The sequence below is a fragment of the Adiantum capillus-veneris genome, chromosome 9, assembly GCF_014529385.1.
Source record: "Adiantum capillus-veneris isolate H3 chromosome 9, ASM1452938v2, whole genome shotgun sequence".
Lineage (NCBI taxonomy): Eukaryota > Viridiplantae > Streptophyta > Polypodiopsida > Polypodiales > Pteridaceae > Adiantum > Adiantum capillus-veneris.
Genome location: NC_140939.1, coordinates 140534122 through 140546420, shown reverse-complemented (window position 1 = coordinate 140546420; position 12299 = coordinate 140534122). Strand labels below are relative to the sequence as shown.

At 43.6% G+C, this 12299-nt stretch overlaps 2 pseudogenes; both read left to right on the top strand.

The window, feature by feature from the left end:
• The first annotated feature begins 6078 nt into the window (after window positions 1-6078).
• LOC147451267 (ATP synthase subunit delta, chloroplastic-like) lies at window positions 6079-7762 on the top strand (annotated as a pseudogene).
• Window positions 7763-8443: 681 nt separating this feature from the next.
• LOC147451266 (tubulin beta-2 chain-like) lies at window positions 8444-9287 on the top strand (annotated as a pseudogene).
• Window positions 9288-12299: the final 3012 nt, after the last annotated feature.

Genomic DNA, 12299 nt, shown 5'->3' with positions numbered 1-12299 from the left:
GGAGAGGGGTATCACATACTATGTGTGTGTGTAATATATATATATATATATATATATACATACACACCTTGTGTGTGTGTGTGTGTGTCTGTGTGTGTGTGTGACACATATGTATGTCTTTCACACATACATACACATTGTAAAAATAAAGTATTACACACAAACACACACATATGTACATACATACATATACATTCACATTCACATTCACCATGGCTAAGTTGCATCACTCGTCTATACTAGTATAAAAGGGAGAGGGATTCCGGTCCCCCCCCGACACGCATCAAGAGGAGCTTGCTCCGGCAGTGCACTATGTAGTCATCGGTCGCATAGGCATGCACACAGCTAGAGAGAGAGAGAGAGAAAGATGCGGCCTTTGCTTTGATTATTTGACTGTGCTGGTTTCCTCGGTGGCTCAGTCCAGGGTGGTATCTGCAGCACTGGCAGCACAGGGGTCGTCCACCGTCCAGAGACTCCAGACGAGTAACAGGGTTTCTCTCTCTCTCTCTCTCTCTCTCTCTCTCTCGATGAGTCAATGGCCTCGAATCCGGTGGGCTGCACACGCAATTGTATGCACATGCATGGCCCCAAAGCACCTCATTTCAAAAATTTCCAAAACATCCCCAATATTTTGTCACAAATTCCCAAAATGCCCTTCAATTTTTCCAAAATTCTCAAAATACCCATGGTCCTGTGATTAAATGTCTTGTCATACAAAAAAGTTTCTAGCTTTTCAGAAGAAGACTTGATTGTCTATTAATACTAGAATGTGACTGTTAAGTAGGCTCTCGAGATGAATTGATTCATTATTTTGAGACATAATATTTGCCCTTTTTTGCATGCTAAGCACTCAAAACCGGATCTTAATTGTCAATCAAAAAATAAGAGAGAGAGAGTCGCCGCCTATTGGCCATGTGACCTTTGCAAGTTCATTCGGCCAATGTGGCCTGAGCAAAACTATACAATCATAGTGCCCACTGTAAAGAAAGAGGATGCAAGAGAGCTACACAAGATAATCACAAAGCACACAGAGATGAAAAGCTTCTTCTTCTTCGCACAGAAAAGAGAGTACAAAATGACTAAGTGCTAAAGCTGAAAAGTAGCACATATGTACATGTGGTCACTAAGTGTGAACACGCTAGACACGTACTAGGCTGACACTATAAGTGTAGTCCAGCTGTAGAATCACTGGCAGAGATCCTCTGTGTCGGTCACCTAATGCGCCAGTGAGTAAATGTCGTAAGCGGCCAAGACCCGTAGTGGATGCCAGCTCAAGATGTAGAGCTCGACATCTCAACACTCCCCCTCGAGCTCTGCATGTCGCAGAGTCCAAGCATAGTCCGGAAACGTCGAAGCTTCTCAGCTCCAAGGGCCTTGGTAAAGATATACGCTATCTGCTCCTCTGTGCTGACGTAGACCAAGTCGATGTCGCCCGCCAACACTCGCTCTCGAACGTAGTGGTAATGGACCTCTATGTGCTTGGTCTTGGCATGGAACACTAGGTTCCTAGCCAACTGCATGCTGCTAAGATTGTCACAATGGATGACAATCTGCTGGTCCACCTGCACTCCCAAGTCCTCAAGTAATGTGCATAGCCAAGCTACCTCGCACGCCACAACTGCTACACCTCTGTACTCGGCCTCTGTGCTCGATAAAGCAACCGTAGGCTACTTTTTGCTGCTCCAAGTAATAGCAGAACTCCCAAAAGAGAACATGAAGCCACTCGTAGATCTCTTATCAACAATGCTACTTGCCCAATCTGCATTTGTATACCCACACAATGCTAATGGCACATCTGCTGCATAGAACAATGCGTAGTCAAGAGTCCCTTGCACATACAGAAGTGTGTGTCGTACTCCATCCAAATGTGGCTTCCTCAGAAGCTGCATGAACTGACTCTCCAAGCCTACTGTGTAGCTCAAGTCTCACCTCATGATAGTCAAGTAGATTAGACTACCCACAATCTTCCTGTACATCTTGACATCCTCAACAACATCACCCTTCTCTGCACTCAGCTTTGCATTCACATCCAAGGGAATAGAAATTGGCTTACAATCAGCCATACCATACTTTGACAACATGTCCAAAGCATACTGTCTCTGTGACAGCCATACACCCTCTTGAGTCCTGATCACCTCAATGCCAAGAAAGTAGCGCAACTCTCCCAAATCTTTCATTTCAAACTCTTGTTTGAGAAGACCCTTCACATGGTCAATCTCCATAGCATTGTCACCCACAATAATAAGGTCATCTACATATATGGTAATCACCACAATCCCCATATCACTCTCACGTACATAGAGTGAATGATCAGTATGAGCTCTCCTAAAACCAATACTGACAAGATACGTGGCAATCCTGTCATAACATGCTCTAGAGCTATGCTTCAAACCATACAAAGCTTTGAGAAGTCTGCATACACAATCTGGGTAACCTGGATCGAAATAACCAGGTGGCTGATCCATATACACTTCCTCTTGCAACTCACCATTCAAGAAGGCATTCTTTACATCCATTTGATGCATAATCCATCCTCTAGATGCATCCCCACTACTATGAAAGCTCTCACAGTCGTCATCTTTGCCACTTAAGCAAAGGTCTCCTCATAGTCTATGCCATACGTCTGTGCATAACCCTTTGCGACCAGCCTTTCCTTGTGACGCTCAATGTTACCATCAGCCTTATGCTTGGTTTTATACACCCATTTACAACCAACATCTTTCTTGCCACTTGGCAATGGCACCAACTCCCATGTGTCGTTTGCTTCCAATGCAGCCATCTCTTCATTCATTGCATCATCCCAATGCACATTTCCAACTGCATCCTCAAAACATGTGGGCTCCACATCCTGTATCACCTTAGCCATGTAGGCTTGGTGATGTGCTAGATACCCATCACAAGTCAATTTCTGAACTGGATTTCTGACTCTGTTAGATCTGCGCGGTCCTGGGTCACTCCTTTGCCCTCTAGCATCTTCTTGTACTTTCCTTACACCATGTGTCCTGACGGCCGGAATTCCAAATTCCTCATCAAGACTTTGTTCAGAACCATCTGAATCCATGTCTACATGTGAAAAACCTGATGATGCATCAGCCATAAAGGGAGGTTCATCAACCTTTTCCTTTCCTTTTCGTGATACATTCCCTGTACCTACTGGTGGAGTAACTTGCGTACGTAGTCTACCATTCCATGGCTTCTCAACAGAGCCACAAGAAGAGGACTCTTGTGGTCCACTCAAAACCTGTGACTGTGGCCTCACATTTTGTACAACCACATCATCTTTTACATCAGCCCCAATAGTGCCATGTGCATTACTGTACCAGCTGCTCATCTCATCAAAGACTACATCTCTGCTCACTCGTAATTCTCGTGTAGTAGGATTGTAGCACCTGTACCCCTTTTGTTGAAGGGAATATCCCACAAGAATACATTTCTCTGCTTTAGGATCCAATTTCCTATGCAACTCATCTAGTACATGCACGTAAGCTATGCAGCCAAACACTTTCAAGTGTGCCAAATCAGGCTTTGTACCTGTAAACTTTTCCCCAGGTGTTACATCATGCAGCGCAGCTGTAGGTGTCCTCTTCATAATGTACACAACTGTATTTACAGCTTCAGCCTAGAAATGATGAGGCATGTTCTTCTCATTCATCAATGCACGTGCAACCTCTGCAATGTGCCTGTTTTTCCTTTCTGCGGACCCCATTCTACTGTGGAGTATATCTGCATGTAAACTGCCTGCGTATACCATGCATTCGCAGAAAATCTGAAAAATCATTGGAGAAGTACTCTCCCCCTCCATCTGACCTCAATGTATTGATTTGCATATCTGTCTCCTTCTCAATCATGACTTTGAAGTCTTGAAAGTGACCAAACACTTCACTTTTGTTACGCATGAAGTAGACCCATACTTTCCTTGTATGGTCATCAATGAAAGAGACATAATACCTGCAACCATGTATACTTGCAGTATCGGTTGGACCCCAAACATTTGTGTGCACCACCTCAAAGTGTATTTTTACATACATTGCGCTCATGTGGAAATGAGCCCTTTGACTGTTTTCCAAACTGGCATGCTGCACACACTTTATGCATACCATCCACCTTGGATTTGGGCAAACCTTTTACAATTTGTTTTGATTGCATGCTGCACAATCTCTGCTCATTGACATGGCCAATGCGTTTGTGCCAAATGTCAACATCAGCCACAACACCTGTGCCTTGTGCAAATAATGCAGCTTTTACCTCAGGCATGTCTACATTCAGCGTAAACATTCTGCCCACACATTTTCCCTCTGTGATCAGCTTACAGCCATTCTGGAAATCTTCTACATAACAGCCATTTGGATTGAAGCGAACCTGCAAACCCTACTCAACCATTTGTCCAACAGAAACAAGATTCTTTGTAATGTTTGGGACATGAAGTACATTTGCTAAGTACTTTGATTTCCCACTCTTTGTATTTAGGGGTATGTCCCCTACATGAGCAATGGGGTGAGCTGTGTCATCTCCTGTCTGCACATAGCCTAACACATCTGGTTTGTGCATATCTCTAAACCACTCTCCACGAGACGTCATGGGATTAGAGGCACCTGAATCCACATACCAAACATCATCTCGGGTGGAATTTTTTGCAGTCATTGTATTCATTACATGCTGCATAACAAACATGCGCTCGTTTTTGTTGTCATGTGCATCTCTACTAGTAGATGCATAGTTTCCCTGTTCTCTCTTTCCACTTGCTTTTCCCTTTGGACAGTCACGTGACATGTGACCTCTTTCACCACAAGTCCAACATTCTCTGCTATCTGCAGTATGTTGCTGCCTGCTTGATCCTGCACCACGACCTCTTTGACTCCCTCTGCCTTGAGACTGGTTTCCCCTGCCACCTGTATGGTTTTGATTTGATTGACCTTCTTGAAATTGGCCCCTGCAGCCACTTGGGCCTCGACCACGACCTCTACCTCTACCTCTGTTGGAGTTAGAATAGAAGGCCTTTTCAGACCTATTAATGCCACGAGAAGAAGATGTGTCAAGACCAAGGTTCTTCTCCTCAAGAATAAGCATAGAAATCAAATCTTGGAACACGGGGATGTCTTCTCTTGTATTCATGGAAGACCTGAAATGTACATACTCATCTCCTAGACCATCCAAGCACAAAGCACACAAAGAAGGAAAGCTTCTTCTTCTTCACACAGAAAAGAGAGTACAAAATGACTAAGTGGTAAAGCTGAAAAGTAGCACATATGTACATGCGGTCACTAAGTGTGAACACGCTAGAAGCGTACTAGGCTGGCACTATAAGTGTAGTCCAGCTGTAGAATCATTGGTAGAGATCCTCCGTGTCGGTCACCTAACGCGTCAGTGAGTAAATTTCATAAGAGGCCAAGACTCGTAGTGGATGCCAGCTCAAGATGTAGAGCTCGACATCTCAACACCCACATGCTGCAGAACCACCTTCAATGGGCTGAGTGCTGAGACTAATGAGAGAGAGAGAGAGAGAGAGATACTTGGACTCCAGTCTCCAGCCCTGCCAGTGTTCGAGAAAAATCATTTTTCCAAACATACAAAATTTCTTTCCTTGAATTTTCCAAGGGGAAATTTTAAAAATTAGGTTTCTTTTTTGGGGTTTCACACTGTTTTTCTCTTTTTCGGGCTGTCGTCTTCTCGTCTCTCCTTCTCTACGTATGGTTGATGATGGACCTGCCATCCTCTATAAGCGGCCGATCACAACATCAACAAGCCAGACAGAGTTCGCATAGACCCCCAAGGGCTTGCACAGCCCGTACACCCTCTCGATTGGCCATGTTGCCCCTTCTATGAACCGCACCCCCTCCATTTCCCCCTTCCCCTGGCCAGAAGGATTGTTGGCTCCTGCGCAGCATGTGGGAGCTAGCATCCATCATCAACTTCTTCAACGTAAGCACTAGTGAGAGAGAGAGAGAGAGAGAGAGAGAGAGAGAGAGAGAAAGGGAGGGACGAAGAGAGAGAGAGAGAGAGAGAGAGAAAGGGAGAGAGGATCAGTACCGTCGATGCCCACGCTCTACTATGCAGGAAAAGCTTGTAGAAGGAAAATCAATGGAGGTGCTGCAGCAACGGGTTTCGGCAGTGAATGTGAATGGGCAACTTGCACCGTGCATGTGGGCCGCATCTAGAAAGCCCCCTGCTTTGTCTCATCTGCCTGTGCGCATGAGGGCACTCCGCTTTTTGGCAGCAATGTAGGTCTGAGGGCCAAGGTGCTGGAACAGGTGGGCGTTGTGGGCAATGGCAAGGGAGCAAGCAGTGCTTGCGTTGTGGCCATGGCTAAGTCTGCAGCACATTGTTATGCGAGCGCCCTCGCTGAAGTTGGGGAAAGCGATGAGAATCTTGACTCCATCTTTGTAGACCTTGAAAATTCGGCCCCTTTGCAAAGGATGAGCAATTCTGGAAGTTCTTTACTAGTCCTGTTGTCAAGGATGATGATAAGAAGGCTGTCATCAAGACCCTTAGCAAGGAGGCGAACTTGACGGCGTCCACTATGAACCTCCTTTATCTGCTCGTCACCAAGAAGCACACCCTCATTCTCAGAGACATCCTCAAAGAGTTTGAGATCATCTACAACAAGCTCACAGATACGGAAGTCGCACTGGTTACATCTGCTATATCGAGATGGACAAGTCCCAACTCTCTCTCATTGGCAAGAAGGTGCAGAGTATGTTAGGATCCATGAATTTCAAGCTCAAAAACATCATAGACCCATCCATAATTGCTAAGTTTATTGTCAGGTTTGGTGAGGATGGATCCCGCCTTATTGACATGAGTGTCAAAGGCCAACTTGAAAAGATTGCATCACAGATCGAATCAGCAAATAAGGTTGCTGCTTTTTGATTTGCAATCCAATTGTTTGTTAAATTATCTTTGTTAGTTTTCACTTTTGTACAACTTGAAGGAGAATTTTTTGCTTACCTCCAGAGAGAGAGAGAGAGAGAGAGAGAGAGAGAGAACATGAACGGGAGAGGCATTGAGGACGACGTACTCAACCCTAAAGAATGAGCAGTTTGAATAAATCTCTCTCTCTCTCTATCTCTATTGATCACTTTAGGCACACACACACTCACTTCAAGCACACACACACACGCTTTTTGTGCTCTCTAGCCCTGTGCTTGAAAGGGAGTCTTGAAGCTAAGTCCCAGAGACTGGAACACTGTTACATGGTAAAATGCAAACATACTTTGACTTAATACTGATACTGCAGGTCTTTCGATTAGTGCTGAACATTAAGGTTGAATTTTTCCTCGATGAATTGGGGAGCGCTCTTCTGACACCTCTCGCATTGCTTGATACCATGCACATCACTTTTGGATTTTGCCACATTTTCACAGAAGGTAACAAGCATTTGACCTCCTTTCTAACAGAATTTTTTACTAGAAACTTATATGAGCATTGTGTGTGTGCTTTGAAGGCTGGACGAGTTAACAAGGCTTTGGCTGCTATCCATGATCTCAAGAAACATTTTTTAACAGATCATACATTCAGAAACTGATCAGGAGCATGTTGGCATGGCAGTAGCACGAAAGGTAATGGATGGATGATAGGAGCTTTTAGACTGCAGCTAAGTCTTTTCACCATGTTTGTCTTGATTCTATTTACATAATGATTGTTATAGCTATTGTCTTGTCAGAGTAAAGAAGCAGAAGTTCTGGCTCGAAGAACTAAGGTATGCTTACTAGAAGCCAGAATTCATGATCTGCAAGAAGTAGTAATGCACATCTCACCTGCATAAGATACGGGTTTGTATTATGTCAGTCAATGTGAACTGGTAAAGAATTATAAATATGTTGATGATTCCTTGCACTTTTGAAGATGATTTTGGGGGGTGTGGGAGTGTGTGAAAGAGGGGGTGTTGGTCGGCAGTGCAGCAGCAGCCAATGCTCAACTCCTTAATCAGTAGAGTTAGTCCAAAAATGGAGGTTTCTCACTTGCATTATTGCCCTTGCTATCATCTACTACATAGTCCCATCAGTTAACATGAAATGCATTGTCAAGACAAAGTTTTCCTGGTGTGGGTATCATGGAGTCCTCTGAATATCAACTTGCCCAAGACAGTTTTGTAAAGCTTACATAGGTCTAAGTCCCATGTCTGCATTCTTAACACTTTGGTCTAGTAAAGTATAGGATGCTCCTTCTCTAGTATCTTATGAGCCGGCACTATAATTGTGTATGCTCTAGGCTATGATCCAAGATAAGTGGCCACTGAGGTAGCAACTACGAAGGAAGAGATTGATCAATAGGGGCTGGTTTCAATGTAGGCCACATATGGCCGTTGGATTCCCCCTTGACGAGGTGGATTACAAGAGGATGCGAGATATGTCGACATGAGTGGATCAGCATGTTGGGGCAGTCTATGGATGGCCAATGGGTTCCCCCTCGACAAAGCGGGCTGTCCAGCTACTGGGAGTGCAACATGAGTGCACATGAGAATAGCCAGGGTAGTAGAGATCAGATCACTACGACAAGGCGATGCAATGAAAAGGGTGGTAGAATTTTTGGTGGTTTTTGCAAACCAGGTGTGGTGGTGCTCAAGAAGGCATGGAAGGAAGAGATGGAAAATGTGATACATGCACCACATTGCGAGAGGGCGGAATCCGGTGAGCACCAGCCCGCGTTTCATTCGAGTTGCTGCTTGCTTGGTGAGTGATTATGCACATGTTCCCACTCGTTAGCCGGTGCTGGCTAAGATGGAATTACTAGGCACCGAGCAGCGGGGCAGCAGATGAACGATATTTGTATATCGACCAACAAGGCAGTGAGTCGAAGAGTCACTCTACAATTTGGGGATTGCAATTGAGCGACTTCAGTTGGCTGATTTCTTGGACTGAGTATATGAGGTGGATACCTCCTCGTCACAGAAGTTGTGAATCCACAAACAGGTGCAAAAGGCAGCCAAGTTGATGCCAGGTTTTGGGACGTGTATGCATAGAGCACGACATTGATCCCACGGGTCATACAACGGCGACGCTGACGTGTAGCTGGAGAGAGTGAATGTGTACTACAACAAGGCAAGCTGTGGGTGCTATGTGCCTCACACCGTGCCCATGGATCTGGAGCCAGGTACTATGGATAGTGTTCGAACGGGCCCCTATGGGTAGATATTTTGCCCTGATAACTTTGTTTTTGGCCAATCCGGAGATGGCAACAACTGGGCCAAGGGTCACTACACTGAAGGCGCGGAGCTCATAGATTTTGTCCTTGACGTTGTTCGCAAAGAGGCTGAAAACAGCGATTGCCTTCAAGGTGATTGCCTTTAAGATCTCATTCTACCGTTATTTATTATGTGAAATGCTGTTTTGTCATGCCTTCTTTGCCATTTCTCCGATGTTACAATTCCATTTATGTTTGGTATAACGATTCTGTTGTCAGTTTTGTTTATATTTGACAATGTAGCTAGCCTATGCAATTGTCTTATTTAAAAACAATGTTGAGATCTGTCTTCAGTGAAGGTTTGAAAACAATGTTGAGATCTGTCCTCAGTGAGTTGTCAGATTTCTTTTAGTGAAATTTTCACCAGTACTGTTCTAACTTCTCTAGCTTCCTAGTATCCCCCCTCACTTGGTAGACATTGGCTTTAGATCTACGCTCACCACTCCCAGCCAGTGCTGGATTCCAAATTTGTTTCAAGTTAGCAAGGCTTTGCCACAAACTCTTTCTTCAATTAATGTTGATCTGTAAACTGTATACTGTTTCTATGCTTGAGATGTTTGTCTATACACTATGATGCAAGATTTTGTAGCTCCAATGTCTTCAGCATTGTGTCATTAATCTTACCGAACTGGTTGATGGTGTCTTGCATACTTGGAATGATGTTTTTTCAGACTTACCAGACGTAGGGTGAGTTCTTAGTTCACTTTAGTCGTGACTCATTTTTGCCTGCTCAATGCCCTTAGTATTTAGCTATGGTGTCCGAGTCTTGACCTGCTGATCAGTGACGCTTAGTCCTGACGTCGCGACCTGCTGGAGCAGGCATCCGAGTCCCGACTTCTTCCACTGCAAAGCCGCCAATGCTATTGACTCCCTGAGCCTCTCGTTGCCTGTCCGATGCACTAAGTCGGCTTTTAGATCATAGTTTGAAGCATTTATCGGTAGTTACACTAAATCTTCTCACATTTTGTCAAATTTTTTCAAGGCAAGCTCGAAATCTAGCCTAGATTTTGCAAGTTAGTCATACTAACAATTTTGGGTGGTAGTGTTGTATTAACTCAATAAAGAATGTACTTAATCTCAAACTGGATGTGTGACATCATAGCGTTAAAGATTTTAAGATCGTTAGTTTCTTTTACATGTAGTTACAAATTCTGTAGTCTCAATTTCCCACATGGTCATATGGCTTGACCGGGTGTGTTATCTTGAGCTATAGTTTCTTGCCAAGACACGTCTAGCATACCTTGGGTCTATGTGTCATACCACCACTTTGAAGTTAGATTACTTTGACTTTATTGAAAATGTGTTTGATTTTAACGTGTAAGATAATCCTTAAATCCCAAGTGAGAGCCCAAAATGAGGTGGACAGTTTTTTTGGAAAAAGAAATTATGTGATGAAAATCCCATATGGGAGCCCAAGAAAAGGGTCTACTGATTTTTTTTTGAGAAAGAGGTCTCCCTACAAAGGAGACTTTAGTAAAAATTTTAAGATTTATATTTTATGTACAAATTCAAAATCAGATACAGATGGTGCTTTTTTAAAAGTTGCATTTTGCTTAAGCATAGACGTGCATTCACACCACATATAATTGTTTTTGTTCAAAAAGATTTGTTGCTTTTCATTATATTTGTTGCTTTTCATGGTTTGTTCTCTTAACATCTATTGCAAATGAAAACACACTACAATGTACACTTCTGTTCATTTGCAGTTCAACATATATTTTTGCAAAAGCATATGCTTCTAAAATTGTTATGTTACTAGCATACATAAAATATTGGGTCATTACATTCCGTACGAAGTCTGTATGAGGGGGGATGGCTCATTGCAAGAACAACCGTATCTTGTCCGTATGTAGGGGGTTAGGCTAGCAAGTAAGATACCGTACATAGGGGGGTTTCTCAAATTTTGATGCACGCAGGTGACATCCCCCCATTACTAATAGTGAATCCCCTGGGACTTCACTTGTGGCTCAAGCAATAATGTGTTGAATTTGGCATCTCCAGGTTGGTAGTTAAGGGTAATGCCCTCCTAGTTATAAAGCATCTTTTGGAGTAGTGGCAGGTAAAAAGTGATTCTATCAAAAATTGATTGTTTTCCATAAAGAAGTTGTTAAATTTCTTTGAAGAAGTGTAGTTCAAGCATGTTAGGAGAGAACAATATCAAGAGGCGGATTGGTTAGATAGCAGTCGAGTGCAGACTCAAGTATCAAGCTTATATGTGGCACTAACTACTTATGCAAGTAGGGAAACTCTGAAGGAGGTTGATGATTTTTTTAGTACAGGTCAATGTTTGGAGGGATTGCCAAAGCTGCAAAAGGGAAGAGTTGTTCAAAAGGCACGAAAGTTCACTCTGGTAGGAGAAGATTTTATGACCTACGGCAGAGACAGAGTGTTGAGAAGAGTTCTTTGCAAGGAGGAGATCGACATGGTATTGGAGCATTTTCATGAGGAAAGTGGTCATCAGGGTAAGCATCAGGTTTTGTTTTGCATTTTAAGAGGTGATTTTTGGTGGCCTTCAATTGTGCGAGATGTGCACTACTGGTGCAGGACATGCCATTCGCCAAACGATTGGTGAAAGGAGACTAGTAGTTGAACCGCAAGGGCTATAATATCTCAGGATGCATTTGAAAAGTGGGGATTGGATGTCATCCATCCATTGCCCAAGTTTGCAAGTGGTAAGAAGTACATTGTGGTGGCCATTGATTATCTTACGAGGTGGGTTGAAGCAAAAGTGGTAAAGGAGGTAAATGCCCATATAGTTGCTTAGTTTGTTTTTTATTGCATGTGCTGCCACTTTGGAGTGCCTTGGGTGCTCATTTCTGATCGGGGTCAAGGTTTTAGAAGCAAGCTGGTGCGTGCACTAGTGGAAAAGTTGGGGATTCAGCATAGATTTTCATCTCCATACCATCCTCAGTGCAATGGTTTGGTTGAGAGTGCAAATGGACAGATAGTCAAAATGCTCACAAAGTATATATACAAGTAGGTTGAAGAGTGGGAAGCTAACCTTGATAAGTGTTTGTGGGCATACAGGACCTCTTACAAGGTGGCTACCAACTTTACTCCTTATGAGTTGGTGTATGGAAAGGAAGCAGTGCTACCTGTTCATGTGCAGCTAGGTGCAC